This window comes from Sorex araneus, chromosome 5 (assembly GCF_027595985.1).
Source record: "Sorex araneus isolate mSorAra2 chromosome 5, mSorAra2.pri, whole genome shotgun sequence".
NCBI classification, from domain to species: Eukaryota; Metazoa; Chordata; class Mammalia; order Eulipotyphla; family Soricidae; genus Sorex; species Sorex araneus.
In genome coordinates this window covers 93,529,539-93,545,528 of record NC_073306.1, presented here as the reverse complement: position 1 = coordinate 93,545,528, position 15,990 = coordinate 93,529,539, and the positions used below count along the sequence as shown (strand labels likewise).

Below are 15,990 nucleotides of genomic sequence, written 5' to 3'. Positions count from 1 at the left end.
ACTTCGGCCATTTTTGAATTTGCAGAATGCAGCTGGTGATGAGTTCCTGGGAAGGGGGCTGACACTGGCAGAGGGTGTGCCGGCCCGTGAGCTGGAGTGAGGACGATTAATCAAGTGCCTTTGCTCCTGGATTTCCATGGGCCTCGGATGACAGATGAGGCAGAGGCACCCAGGAGAGCACAATTTTGGTTTCTAGCTGGGAGCATGCTCTAAGTTTTTCTTAATACCCTCAGCACCCAAACGGCTCTGCTGTGATACACTTTTAATGTATGAAACACCCATAAATTATCCTTCAAACGGTTGCAACTTCCAGCCTGGAACTACTTGGAAAAACCAGCCTGGCAAGAGCCTCTTTTTTTAATCTCTCCAGTCACCAGAGAAGAGAAAGTTCAAGCAGCAAAACACCTTCCGACAATCCGGACAATCGGGGAGATGTTGGGAGGGAAAATCGTCCGACAGAGCAGTCTCATGTTTCTATTCGTGCAAACTTCCCGCTCCCCAACCTCTGTTTTCTTTCTCCCTCCACCTTTGCTTTTAGCCATGGGGGGTCCTACCCTTCTATGCAGCTTCTGTACTCCCGGCAGCTGACTGTAGTAGGTGAGGGTGGACAGAGAAAGCCCTGGCGACCTTGGGCCAGCGCGGTTCTCTGAGGTGCGGGGCGCCGGCTTCAGCACCAGCCCTGGCTCCTCTCGCGGCATCAGGGGGACCGGAGCCCGGCTCCTCCCGCAGCGCCCGGACCGCGGGTCTCCTACCTGGGGCCGCTCACAGCCCAGCCGACCCCCAGCCCGCGCGCCCCAGCCCGCGCATCCCTCTCCCCGCGTCCCGCGCGCCCTCGCCCGTGCGCGGTCCCCTCCAGTCCGGGCTGCCGTGAGACTCGGGCCGTCCGGGCACCGGAATCCCCCCGGAGCCCCGCGCTCCGCACCCACGCGAGACACTCGCCCGCACACAGCACCGGGCAGTGCCACCGCGCCTTCTCCCGGGGAGCCCGGAGCGCGCCGGCCCGCGCCCCTCTCGGGTCGCCTGACTCACCGCTGCGCTCCCCTCGGCTCCTCCCGGCGCTCTCTGCTTGCGGGAGCCGGAGCTGATCTAAAACAGGCTTAGCCCCTCCTTCGAATCTGACTCACCAGATCCTCCCCCCAGCACCCCTACCCTGTCAACCCCAGCCCGCACCTGCTCAGGCTGCGCATAGGTGCCCGGTCAGAGGGGGGATCCTGCGACCTCCAGACGGACCATTCCCAGCAGGACTAGATTCATTCAACCTGGACGCGCAGCCCTTCAGCACGGGGTCAGTGGTGCTCTTAAAAGCTGGAAGGGATTTTCCGAAGTCAGTATGACTTACGGAGTTGGTGGGGGTGGGGAGAGGCTGGTATCAACACCAGTGGAGTCCTATAGACTGGGGTGGCTGGTATAGCCCAGAACTTCCAGCTCCTCCCACTCTGCCCTGCTTTAGCCTGCCAGGGTCTGTGGTTCTAGCTGTTTCGGGCAATCAGAAAAATTTTCACTCCTCACGCCACATGTCAGCACCCAGGGGAGCTAGCCACGGTCCCTTGGGGGCGCTTCTGAACAGAAGGAAGGAAACCACCGGCTCGGGGTACCAGAGCTACCTAGAAGGCTTGGGCAGTGGTACACCCAGCAAGGGCCAGGGCATAGTGGACTCAAGTCTCAGGCCCTAGATGCATGGCCTCAAAATCCTGTGCTGTCCAGGCTTCCTGGGATCCTTGACCACTCTGAAATGTCAGGCAAATTTACATGCCTATGTGCAGAACATGAAGCTGTCAGGGTAGAGGCTTTGCAGCTTTTCAAAGTTTTGCAAGAGGCCTGAGACTCTAAAGTAACCTTTTCATCGGACTTTTTGCCTCACTCCCAGGATTGACCCAAACTTGTCTTACTCCCTAGTAAAGTGCTCAAGCTGACTTAGACATCTTTGGATTCTGTGACTTCGGGGACCCAGAGTTTCCTTCCCCCATGGCCTGCCCATGCCTATAAGGTAGAGATGAGTCTCTCTAGAGTCAGATTTCCTACCTAATACACCTCACTAACCATAACAGTGTTCAGGGGGGATTCAAGGATCTTTGAAAATGCATGTGCCAACTCTCCAATGTTGAGTCCATCAGCTCTCCCTTAGTCTGTGCCTGATGCCTCAAGGGATGACAGTGAAGAAGGGCACAGGGGTTCCAGATATAAGTTTGGAACGGCCCTTCACACCCCCCAGTGGAGGGCACTTGGTATGGGTAAAGCTTAGCACTTCCCATTGCCTTGAAATCAATAGGTTTGAAGTCTCAGTTCCATTTTCACTTTCACCATTCCTAAATTCACCATATTTATACATGCTCAGAGATGAAAGCATGAAGAAATCCCAGAACTGGAAGTTCATCTTTCAGTCTTTCCTTGAAAGACTTTCGTCTTGATCTGAACCCATTATTTCCCAGCAAGGCCCTGCGAAACTACCTCTGAGTTGTTCAGAAAGACTGGGGGATGAATATATTTTGGAGATGGGTGTAAGCATCTGGGGGTGTCACTATCCATGGCCCTTTCTGCAGAAGCAGACTCAGAGAATGACCCACTAGGAAATTTATCACTGTCAATTAAACATACCAAATTTCCAGACAATAGGACCAGTTATGCATCAATCATGTCATGTTTGAACTTGTTTAAAAGCACCAGTATTCCTAAGCCTCATATAACAGTTGCCTGAGAGTTGAGGAATGAAGTTGACAATTTTATAAGAGCAAAGAATTGGGTTTGTGGAGGCAGGCATTTTATATATGTCCTTGTGGCATCATCCGGAGGACAAAAAGATTTGGGACACTTGTGGCTCTTTTTCATGTGGTGTGTGAGAGGGAAATTTTTTTAAAAAAATGATGTAAGCAAAAAATAAGTCTGGATGCCCCCACCCCCCAAGCTGTTGACTGTGTTCTGATGGCACATGTTGGTTTAATAAGAGCTCCTTTCCACCACTGATGAGCTTGTTTCTGTCCCTGAACTTTAAAAGAGCTGGAGAAAGAAGAATGTGTCAGCAGCAAACAAAACAGACACCAAAGATGAATTATTGAGCATTTACTATGTGCCAGGAAAGCTGAACCCTCAACTCTCAGAGAACTCTAGAGATCTAATGAGGTCTAAATGATTAAGCCCCCATCATGACTCTCACAGGTTTTGGCATAAAGAAGATATTTGCTGCCTCTAGCAATGAATGATCAGAGTCATTTCTGGCTCAGAATACACCGTCCACTGGATTGGTCAGGCAGGTTCTGCATCAGGCCAGTCTTGCCACAGGGACCACAGTTAGGCATTTCTGCTCTGGCATTTTATACTTTCAGAAAAGATTCCAAAAGAAAACCTTCTCCTGGGTCACTGAGAGAAAGACTTTCTGGGCTGGGCCAACCACATTCATAGGAAGGAAAACAGCTGAGAGGACAAGCAGGCTATAGGAATGGTGCCGACAAGCAGAGGGTAAAACTGTTTATTCTGTACTAGATTTTCTCAAAGGAGTTTTTTATCCAGGGTATCAAAATAACCAGCAGCTGATGCCTTTGCTGCTTTGGAGGACAGATTGTGGCATGCACCGTAATTGTTATTTCTGAGGATTCAGAAGCCACAGCCATGGGGAGCCACATCAACAGTGACTCTCAGCCAACACCTAGCTCCTGCCTCTCCTGATTAATTCCAGAAGCCCAGGACAGAGTGTACATGCTATCTAAAACACCAGCATCTCGGCAGCAATTTGCCAGGATTCAGGGAACTGTTGGTTTAGCAAGCAGTGTGTGAAGCAGGTATCTCGTATGATGGCTGGAAGAAGTAAGTTTCAACTCCAAGATTTCTCCCTTCTTCCTTCCTTCTAGTAAGAGGGGAGGAAAACTTCAGAAGAGAAAATGCTTCCTAACACATCATGGAATACCATGCTCACATCATCATAGACTCACCCTCCCCACCTCATGATGGCTCTCCCCCATCTGGGATAGCTCCTGTGACCCATTATCTCTCTTGTGCCCACTTTCCCTTGCCAACATTCTCTGCCCTTCCTCTCCTAGACTGCTTGGAGAGGAGGATTCTCAGCCACTAGATTTCTTGACTTTCTCCACTACACAATTCCTCCACCAGCTCCTCATCTACACTACTGTTTTCTAGCTCCCCTGATGACTCCCATCTTCTCTTTTTCCCTTCCTTCTTCCACACTTAATTTCTTCTTAAAGGTCTCTTCTTATAATAACAATACTGCCACCAACATCCTCACCAAGCTCTTGTTCTCTTCTCTGAGGAGAGACCATTCAGGTGTTAATAAGGAAGTAACAGATCTGAGAGGTAAATCTTGCTCAGCATCATCACTGGAAGCCCAATCAGTGGCTGAGTGGAGATTCGAAACACCAAACCACAGCCAGGCAAGCCTGTCAACAGCCAAGGCCCTTAATCCTCCTCCTTTCCCTCTCCCAGCCAAATTCAATGGATTTTTTTAGTCCTGTGTATCTTCTCCTGAGACTTTCCTGTATGAAAGACCCTCTCAGCTCAAACCCTGCATGCCCCCCAGCTTCCTATCTGGACAGTATAGTGCTAGCAATGTCCTTGTTTTAGTTTTAGTTAGAGAACAAGCGTAAGTTCTGAAATCCACTTGGGCCCAGGGTTACTCCAGAGCTTTTGTCCAGCAGGGGCACTGCAGCCCAGAGAAGCCACCAGTTTGTAACTGGGAGGGTTGAGCTGTTTACCCCAGATCTCTTTCAAGGTGGTACGACCTTGGGAGAAAGTTCCATCCCTTTTGGAGCCTTGATGACTATAATTATGGCTAATTATAGCTCTAAATGCTTTAAACAAGTGGCTCCTGAGCACCTGTGCTATGCCAGTCTCAGTCTAGGTGCTGGGGATTCAGCCAGTGAAGGAAACAGCCCATAGCAACATGGAACTTCAATTGTGGATGGTTGCGTCACCCATCTAATTAATATTTATTTCATTGACATATGCATTATAGAGAAGGGGCATAAAAAGAAAAGTGTGGTTTGGGAGAGCTTGACATGAAGAAGAGAATTAAACTTAGGCAATGATCTCCTTCAGGGCAAGAAATGTGGTTTCTAAGGACTTGAGGCTGCCCCAGGACTCCTGGCCCAAGTAGTCATGAGTTTCGGCTCTCAGCCTGGCCTGACTGTCATCTGGGCCTCCTCTTAGCCCAGGTAAGGACTCCATGGACACTCTTTATTTTATTTATTTTATATTGAATCACCATGAGATACAGTTACAAAGCTTTCATGTATGAGTTTCAGTCATACAATGATCGAACACCCATCCCTCCACCAGTGCACATTTTCTACCACCAATGTCCCCAATGTCCCCCTCCCCTGCCCATCATCACAACCATCCACCTGAATTTATGGCAGATAATTTTCTCCATACTCTCTTATGGTTTGCAAACTCAGATAATAAGAGGCTATCATGTTTTGTCCTTTGTCTACTTTAAGCACACATTTCCAATCCCAAGCAATCCCTCCAACCATCATTGACTCAGTTATCCCTTCTCTATTCTAGTTACCTTCTCTCCAGCTTATGAGGCAGGCTTCTAACTATGGGACAATATTCCTGGCCCTTGTGTCTACTGTCCTTGGGTTTCAATCTCATATTATGTTATTTTATATTCCACAAATGAGTGCAGTTATTCTATGCCTGTCCCACTCTCTCTGACTCATTTCACTTAGCATGATACTCTACATGTCCATCCATTTATAGGAAAATTTCATTACTTTATGTCTCCTAACAGCTGCATAGTATTCCGATGTGTAGCTGTACCAAAGTTTCTTTAACCAGTCATCTGTTCTCAGGCACTTGGGTTGTTTATAGATACTGACTTTTGTAAATAGTGCTGCAACATACAGGTGCAGATGTCATTTCTACTGTTCTTCTTTGCACTATTGGGTTATATTCCCAGAAGAGGTATTGTGGGGTCATTTGAAAGTTCAATTTCTAGTTTTTGAAGGAATGCCTGTATTGTTTTCCAAAATGGCTGGACCAGTGGGCATTTCCACCAACAATGAGAGACCCTTTCTTCTCACATCCACACCAGCACTGGTTGTTCTTGTTCTTTCTGATGTGTACCAGTCTCTGTGGTGTGATGATATCTCATTGTTGTTTTGATTTGCATATTCATGGTGATTAGGGATGTAGAACATTTTTTTCATGTGCCTTTTGCCATTTGTATTTCTTTTTTTGTGGAAGTTTCTGTTCATTTCTTCTCCCCATTTTTTGATGGATGTTTTTTCTTGTACAATTCTACTAATGTCTTGTATATCCTGGATATTAACCCTTTATCAGAGGGTATTGGGTAAATATTCTTTCCCATTCCTTGGACTTTCTCTGTATTTTGGTCACTGTTTCTTTTAAGGTGAGAAGTTTGTTAGTTTAATGTAGTCCCATTTGTTTATATTTGTTTCATGGACATTCTTTAGCATATCATAGAAGATTCTCCCTCTGTCACTAGAGCCCATCCATGTGGCACCCCATGAGCCTCTGCAGCAGATATGCTGCTCCAGAGTCTTTTTCTTTTACAAAAATTATTTATTTTATTAAAGCACTGTGTGATTACAAGATTATTCATAATTGAGTTTTAGACATAAAACGTTTCAACACTGATTCTACCACTAGGGTCGGTTTCCCTGCACCAGTGTTCCCAGGTTTCCTCTCTTAACCTACACCCCCGCATCCAGCCATCTTGACAAGCGCCTTTCCAAGTGTGGCTGTTATCATTTGGATTTTATGATTTCAGTGTTGTTGACTCTCTGGTTTGGCTATTTGATTCTATCATTTCCTAATACTATGGATGTATCTGAATCCCCTTGTCCCTGTTGCTACTCAACTGTCTCTTCTGTCCCTGCCACCTTACTTCTTTTCTTCCCTCCCTATATTCTGGAGTAAGGGTAATCTATGCATCCCCCCTTTAAACCCTGGCATTCTGCGTCTTACTTGGCACCATCTCCCACTCCAGGGGGCCTGTGGGACACTTTATAAGCTGTCAGAGCTGGGGGAGAGGGTGGGTAGGGGTAGGTGAGCTCTTCTGCATCGGGGTGATTCTCTGTCCCCTCCCAGTAAATGGCTTGATGTCTTTCTGACAATCCTGTTTCTGTTATGGTGCAGAATCTGTGTTAATCTAGAGGATATGACTCCTATTAGATAGGAACTTGCTATCCTTGATATCCAGCAGGAAATAATACCATAAACTCATCAGACGTATCAGGGAAGATATGCAAGTTGCGGGGGTGGGGATCATTTTGCACACTTGAAGCATCTGGATCTCTTTGTTGTTGTCCCACTGTACATAGCATGAATTCCAAGTTTCTTACAGTAACTTATAAAATTTGTATCCTCTGGCCCTTATTCCCCTTTATTTTATCCAGTCAGTACTTTTACTGTAGTTCCAGCCTTGAGAAGAAAAAATGTTTTTTCGTCCTTCATTAAGTTGAATTGGCACCCTACATTCCATTCCCAGTGTTATCTTCCCACTGCTAGCCTCCTTCTTTATCTAGCTTATTACTCCTCTGTGTCTCTGATAGTCTTGGATAATGTTTCTCATAGGGTGCTATCCTGACCTCTCAAGTGAAGATAGGGTGTTCTTTCCTATGTACTTCTGTAAAGGACTTTTGCTCAGAGCAAATGCTCAAAAGATATATGAAAATGAAATAGTAGTGGCCATGCTGGACATAGAAGCTATGGAAGAAATTAAAGTCATTAGAAGCCATGGAGAAGGCAAGAACCATGAGGGGAGGTTGGGAGAGGCATTATTATTTCAGACCCAGAGAACAGGTTGCACTCATATGTGAACCACAGCCAGTTAATGGAACATGGAGGGGCAGATTTAAGTGGCACAATCATGATGAAGTCAAGGTAGACCTAAAATAAGAGGGCAGAACCTAGCATAGGGAGACCCTGGGGTTTATAATCACCCCCATCTTGGCTAACTTTTTGTCACTTCAACAGTTTGACTTAATGCAGTCCCTCTGATTTTGAGCGGGTTACAGAATCTGTGTTAATGCAAGGAAAGAACAATCTAGAGGAAACGTTTTCTGTGATATGAGAACTTCAGGCAGAATGGTGATTCTTAAGCATAATCTCTCACAAAAATCAAGGGAGCAGAAATATGTTTCCTCCAAGCCTCATTCAAAATGAGTTGAAAAGCCATTTTGTGGAAGAGAAGAATAATCCTTTAGCATTTCTAGTTTACCTCCTATGCTCATTGAAAGTTTTCTTTCAGCCAAAGAAAACCCCAGGTGCCTGTAGAAAGAAGACTTCAGTGTGCATGGCAATGATGAGATAGGAGCGGATATGGTTGTTGAAGCCAGTACCTTAAATATGTACTCGCAGCCAGGTGCACCAATTTTTTTTTCATTATTTCTTCCTAGTTTGCTCCACTTGGGTTGAAAGAAAGTTCAGACCCAGGGGATGATAATTGTGAAAGTTTGAGTGAAGGCAAGAGAAACTAAGTGAAGAAAGGAGAGCCATTTAAGATACATCCAACAGGTAAATTAGTCAAAGGAGAAGAAAGGAATTGTCTCCTGGATGCCCCCTGGATTCCTGATCTTGCTCAGGTGGTACTGAAGATGGAGGTATGATGCTGTATATATATGATCAGCTACAGATCTTCAGCTTGGGGTCATATGGGGCCTGGGGGAACATTCAAGGGATGCAAAAGTCTGCAGGTGAGGAGCTATGTCTGGGCTAGTGGTCTCTTGGAGACCTGGCATTAGATCAGTCTCTTCTGAGGACTTATTTTCCATCAATTCCGTGCTTGTGGCCTTCCAGCAGGCCAGCATAAAACAAGTCATGAGCAGGTCTGAGTCCTGTGTCCATCATAGTACCCACTGCTCCAATTTCATAGTCCAAGATTCATGGTAATGCGGTTTACCTGCCTTTATCTCTTTCCTTTATCCTCTAAGTCTATCTTTGGATTATTTTTTGAGATTTAAAATTTCTTTTTATTAAAACACCATGATTTACAAAGTTGTTTAAAATTGGGTTTTAGACATGCAGTGTTTCAGCATCGATTCCATCACCAGTGTCACCTTCCTCCACCAGTGCTCCCAGAGATGCCACCACTTCTGCCTGCCATCTTGACAGGTACCTTTCTAGGTTTGATTGTTATAGTTTGGGTCTCATGATTTCAGTGTTGTTGATCTATGGTTTGGATATTTAGCTCTACCATTCCTTTACACCACTTGTGTACCTGAATCCCCTTGCCCCCTGTCCCCCATTGTTTCCTGTCTGTCTCTTATCCACCACCCCACCTCAATTTCCTTACTTTTCTGTCCTTCTCCCTATGCTCCAGAACCAAGGGTGATCTGGGTATCTCCCTTAGAAACACTGCATTCATTGTCCAGTTATTCTAAATACTGCATATAAGCTGGATCAGAAGCCAGAAGATTCATTCTTTCCCAAGAGAATGTGTGGCCTTCAGAAATGTCCTCTTGCCATGAATTCAAAATCCTATTCTAGGAAAGTGGCCTATTGATGCTTTTCCCTTGTATCCCAGCTGCAGCAATCCCACAGTCTCATATAACAACCACAGACCCCTGGCAGAATGAAGAGAGTAAAAAACTGGGGGAAGTGGAAGAGAATATGTGTGTGTGTCCTTATCACATCTGGAGATGATATCACACTGGGCAGTAGTTTCTTGAGCCCAATACTGTAGCACTGTAGCACTGTCATCCCATTGTTCATCAATTTGCTCCAGCCGGCACCAGTAACTTCTCCATTGAGGGACTTGTGGGCCAACCCGGGTTGGCAGCGTGCATGGCAAACGCCCTACCTGCTGTGCTATTGTTTCCAGACCAATAAACCATAAAATTGGTCTTGAGCCCAATAAACCATAAAATTTGGGGGAATCTGAGAGATATTACAGGAGTTGCAGCACTTTTCTTGCATGCAATCGACCCCAGCTTGTATCCCTGGCACCACTATGGTTCTCTGAGCACTACCAAGAGCTCTGAGCACTGCAGGGTGAAGTCCAAACTCTCCCCATGCCCCCACACTAGTACAAATAATAAAATTCTACAAAGTGTCTATCCTAACACCTGGATGATAATAGATCCCCATACATGTTTAATACAACAATGAATAGATTGAAGCTCAGAGAGTGAATAACCAGCCTTAGACCACCCAGCTTAATGACTCACCTAGCCTGTTGGCTGCAAAACCCATGCCCTCAGTATTTCCTCCTACTGTATATTACTTATATCTTTTGGAGAAAATTTTAAAGAGTACAATCTTCAGATACTAAAGTCACTCTGGGTTAGTAAGGTAGATACTAAGTTGACCACTCAGGTGCGCTGACTGGTTTCACCCCTCGGCGGCCTTGCTCCTGCTCCTTTAGCTCAGCCGCCCCTAACTGTAGCCTGCTAAGCAAACAGCAGCAGGGACCACTAGGGACTTAAAGGACCCAAACAGGTAACAGAGGTGTGCTTCGGCACAGGAAAGCAAACTGCCTTGGGGGACAGGTTGGACAGCCCCTCCCACAGCACTGCACCCCAAGACTCACCTGTGCATCCAACAACCTGACTCCCTAGAGGGAGTGACTGCCACCCTGGGGACTCACCCCTATATTCAGAAAATGACCCTGGAACTCACAGGCCCTGAGATGAGACCAACTGAAATCCCCTCGTTTGCTCATGGTCTGCGTGTTCGTGGGCAACAGAGCTGCCTCAAAATCTGGGAGCACTAATTTGGAAGACATTTAAGAGAACGGCGGGTTGGTCTGGGGGATGGAGGCTGTACTGGAATTATTTCTAGCTTATTCATGGGGAATTTTAGAAGGTCTGTGGATTGCTCTCTACTGTCAGCCTGTTTGTCTGTCTTCCTGTCTGTCTCTGGGCTTTCTGGCATGTTCCTTCCTCTTCCTGGGATATATTGCCTGCTTTCCCTTCACCAACCTCCTCTCTGCCAGGATTCTGGGCTAGGGTCTTGGCCTCTGGCTTGACTCTGTGTGCCATGACAGAGACCCTTCCCCTGCATGCATCCACTAGGTGCTTCATTCTCTTCTTTTTATTTTTTTGACTGGGGGAAGTAAGCCAAGAGACACTTCTAGTGTATGTACCCCGATTATACAATTATACAATTTTCCTTTGTTTGTTTTGGGACCACAACCAGCAGTGCTCAGGGCTCACTCTTGGCTCTGCATTCAGGGCTCACTCCTGGTGGAACTTTGGCAACTATATAGTTCTGGGGATCAAACCGAGGTTGGTCATATGCAAGGAAATCACCCTTCTTGCTGTACTATATCTCCAGCCCCTAATTTTTACATTCTTAGCTATTGCCTATTAGTCTGTTCACCAGAGTCATATCACTGGACTGTTTTTTAATCTTTTTGTGAATGTAAGTAAAAGAACGTGCACATATGTAAAACATATGAAATTATTGTTGCTCTCTAAGCCAAACCTTTCACCAAACCAACAAACAAAAAGGACAAAAAGAATCTCAAGGCTTAGAATCAGAAATATCTGCATTATCTTACTCTACTTTTTTTTCTTGGCTTATTGAGCCCAGCACCTGCAAATAAAAATGAGAGGGGGGTTTCTCTAGCAGGTGTTCTTCAGAGACTGGGAAGCATTTCTCTTCATTGTCCCCACACCATGTATGCACACTACCTCGCCACTGCCTGTTATGAGCTGAGCTGAACAAATCACAGGTCTAGGACACAGATTAACTTGGAGATCTGGCATGATTATCACAAAGTTCAAGAAAAAGGAGCTGCCAGCGGCGTGAGGACAACTCCAAGCAGAATAGGAGTGCTGCTTCTTCTGAAACTCTAGACTGTTTTCCTTCCTCTTCCTGGTGGGCTGCAAGAGATTCTTCTTCCTCCCCCCCATGGAGATTCATTTAATGGATTCTAATTTTAAAAAGTTCTCTATGTTTAGATATGACTTTGATCTTCAGCAGGAGTTTATTTCTTCCTATTAGCATCACATTATACAACCTCTGACAGATTAATCACAGCTATTGTTGTACTGTTTATTCTACACACCGTATAATTTTACTTTCAAAATGCTCTTTTAATTAAGAAGGAAGTGCACTTGGCGGAAGCATTTTCTTGACAGACAGGCTTCACCAGCTCCAACAAGCTGGGAATTACCCCCAGTACCTGCCATGGGAGAAGCCCCCTCAGGGAGCTCATTGGGACATGGATGGGAGGGGAGAAAAGATTTGGGCTTACAGATCATGGTGGAGTTCCTTGTTGAGGCCAAGTTGACTGTTTTTCCGAGAATTTTCCCTTAACAAAAGAACATGGGTTTGTATAGGGCAGCATAAGGATTATGACTGATATTTGACCAATGACAGTACAGACATAGAAGCTGGACTTGTGACAGTGATAATTCTTGTACTCAAGGTTTGAGCCCAGCTTGTCTTGGCCACTAAATGCCTGTGTGACTTTAGGAAAGTTTTTTTAACATCTCTGAGTATCTGATAATCTGTGGAAATGTGGGGTGTTTTGAAGACACAACAGAGTTAAGACCCTTTGGGCTGTTTTTTGGCTCACTCTGAGTGCTCTGGGAAAGGACAGGAATGTGATCCCTGAGGATTGGAATACATTTTTCTCCCTCTGAGAGGGAATCGAGGCTGGCATGGCCCACTGGGCAATTCAGCAAAGGGTCTGTCTCAGCTTGTAGAGAGCAGCTACTCTGAAACTGCAGAATCCAGAAACATGGTTCACCTTCACCTTTTCCCTCAAGTTTTGGATCCAGTGCCAGGTCCCAAGTCAGTTTGGGAAACAAATTTATTTTTTAAAAGAAAAACATTCTGTGGTGAGGGGCAAAGTGCTTTCACTAGAGGCCTGAGAGGACAAGCGCCTGTGAGTGATGGAGGCATGGGTCAATACCCATTTCATCCCCCATGGATGGGGCAATAGATGCCTCTGTGAAATGAGTCCCATGTGGTCTCAGGAGCACAGCACTTGCTGAAACGCTCTTAACCCTGTTGTAATATCTATGAGATATTGGGTCCTCAATCAAGAAGCTGCAGGGATGAAACAAAGAGGATGAGGAGGAAGAGCAGGAGAAAGAAGAAGAAGAAGAAGAAGAAGAAGAAGAAGAAGAAGAAGAAGAAGAAGAAGAAGAAGAAGAAGAAGAAGAAGAAGAAGAAGAAGGAGGAGGAGGAGGAGGAGGAGGAGGAGGAGGAGGAGGAGGAGGAGGAGGAGGAAGAGGAGGAGGAGGAGGAGGAGGACGAGGACGAGGAGGGGGAGGAGGAAGAGGAAGAGGAATAGGAAGAAGGAGGAGGAGGAGGAAGAGGAAGAAGAAGAAGAAGAGAAAGGAGGAGGAGGAGGAGGAGGAAGAGGAAGAGGAAGAAGAAGAAGAAGGAGATGAAGAAGAAGAAGAAGAAGAAGAAGAAGAAGAAGAAGAAGAAGAAGAAGAAGAAGAAGAAGAAGAAGAAGAAGAAGAAGAAGAAGAAGAAGAAGAAGAAGAAGAAGAAGAAGAAGAAGAAGAAGAAGAAGAAGAAGAAGAAGAAGAAGAAGAAGAAGAAGAAGAAGAAGAAGAAGAAGAAGAAGAAGAAGAAGAAGAAGAAAATGAAGAAGAAAAAGAAGAAAGAAGAAGACATGTAACTTTTTTCTTTGGTCCCTCTGCCCCAGCATAGAGCAGCTATGAGAGTACCTAACAAAATTGTTCCTTGATAATAGTGATTCCATTGAATTGAATCAAATCTGTTATAACAAAATCTTCGGTCTCATGGAACTAAAAGTGTACTCTTTAAAAGCAGCTGGGATCTTTTGAGGAGGGGGCCAAAAGTATAAATGGGGGTAAACAAGTCAGAAGGGTAAATATGGCATTGTTGTTAGTGGAACTTAAAATGCAGTTAATCTACAAACTAGATCGGGTATCCAAAAGCTGCGCACGATGTCACATTGTTCCAAATGTGACTTTAGCCATGTTTCTAAATGTCTTATACTCATGTGGGGAAAGACAAAATAGGTTTGCACTGGAAGAAAAGGAGGTTTCCCCAGGACATCAAGTGCAGTATTTGCTAAGCTCTCAACAGAGGAATGAGGCACAAAGTATGCCTTTTTATGAGGACATTTCTTTTCCAATGAAAGCAAAATCATTGGAAACGCTCTGTCTAAGTTAACATTTTTATAGCTTTTGATACATACTTTTATGCAATACAGATATTCATTTAGACTTCAGAAGGAAAATGTAACATGATTTCAGTTTATTCTATGCATTTTTCCAACACTGGGTCCCGGTAAACATTAAGAACTTGTCTCTCAACGCTGAGAGTTGCTATTTGACCTTGAAGACTGTGAATCTCTTTCGCAGTGTTTTTTCTTCTTTCAGAAGAGAAGGTTTGAGCCAAAATTTCTTGTTGCTTCTCACTACTCTGCCACTCAGGGAACATTTTTTGATCACCCAGTACCTAAAAGGATGGCTCTAGTAGGTCTGAGAAAAATAGTGACTCAAAAATGGTTATTGGCCAAGATTTGTAAAGGTTGGAGAGGTGTTTCTGTGTTTATAGTTTCAGATTGTTGTTTTAAAAGGCACAACTAATAATAAAAACTTTGTAAAAATTATAGGCAGCTTCACAAATAAATCATGACATATAAATGCTTATACAAATGTTCTAGTTGGTGTGCTTGGATACAATGTGCTAAGATACAAAAAGGCATGTTGGCACTCTCTTTCAGTAGGGGCAGCATGTGAACAGAAACTCCAAAGAATGCTTTGTCACATGAACACAAGTGGCAGGGCAGGAAAATATCAACACAACACGTGGGAGGAAAGAACTGAAGATGTTCCTTGCTTGGGAGGTGTCAAACACGAAGACAACACTGAACAGACTATTGTTTTCCAGATTCTTTAAATCATTTAACTTCTGACATTTTGATTGAAACCAACTAAGATCAATGAGTTGAGAAGATTTGCAACCTTGTAGGAAGATATCCTTGAGTCCCACTCAGAATGACTCCATATGAAATAATGAGAGAGAAAATAAATGGCTTTTCCTAAAGGACCCGGGCCAGCCAGGATCCCCCTGACTGTAGTGAACAAGAGGCAGGGAAAGAAATTCCATGGGAAAACAATATTGGCAGTCCTTCAAAAATGAGAAATTGAGCTTCCATATGACCCCACAATACCACTTCTGGGAATATATTCCGAGGATGCAAAAAAGCACAGTAGAAATGACATCTGTACATATATGTTAATTGCAGCACTGTTCACAATAGCCAAAATATGGAAACAACCAAAGTGCCCTAGAACAGATGACCAGTTAAAGAAACTTTGGTACATCTACACAATGGGGTACTATGCAGCTGTTAGGAGAGATGAAGTCATGAAACTTGCTTATAAATGGATAGACATGGAGAGTATCATGCTAAGTGAAATGAGTCAGAAAGAGAGGGACAGACATAGAAGGACTGCACTCATTTGCGGAATATAGAATAACATCACATGAGGCTGACACCCAAGGACAGTAGATACAAGGGCCAGGAGGATTGCCCCATAGCTGGAAGCCTTATTCATTAGTGAAGGGGAGAAGGCAGATGGAATACAGAAGTGATCACTAAGAAAATGATGGCTGGAAGAATCAGCAGGATTGGAGATGTATGCCAAAAGTAGATAATGGACCAAATATGATGATTGCCTCTCAGTGTCTGTGTTGTAAGTCATGATGCCCAAAAGTAGAGAGAAAGTATGGGGAATATTGTCCACCATGGAGGCAGGGGGAGGGTGGGAAAGGGGGGATATACTGGGGATATTGGTGGTGGGGAATGTGCACTGGTGGAGGGATGGGTGTTTTATTATTGTGTGATTGTAACCCAAACATGAAAGCTTGTAACTATCTCATAGTGGTTCAATAAAATTTAAACACACACACGCACACAAAAAGAAATTCAATGGGAATAGGATTTCTCTATTTGATATTTTATTTACTTGCATGTATGAGAGAGAGATTTGTGTGTATGTACGTGTGTGTTTGTGTGGTTTTAGGACCATACACAGAAGTCTCAGGGACTATCTCAGTTCAGTGCTCAGAGAT

General features: G+C 44.7%; 1 protein-coding gene across 3 annotated transcripts in view; it reads right to left on the bottom strand.

Annotated features, from left to right (window-relative positions):
• NGF (nerve growth factor) overlaps positions 1-1,063 on the bottom strand; it is an 81,168-nt gene extending 80,105 nt beyond the window's left edge. For 2 of the 3 annotated variants that reach the window (XM_055139365.1, XM_055139366.1), the window contains exon 1: positions 1,030-1,063. The gene's annotated coding sequence lies outside the window, so the exon portion shown is untranslated. The remainder of the gene's footprint in view (positions 1-1,029) is intronic. The other variant, XM_004616235.2, reaches the window with a different exon arrangement.
• Between the last annotated feature and the right edge of the window lie 14,927 nt (positions 1,064-15,990).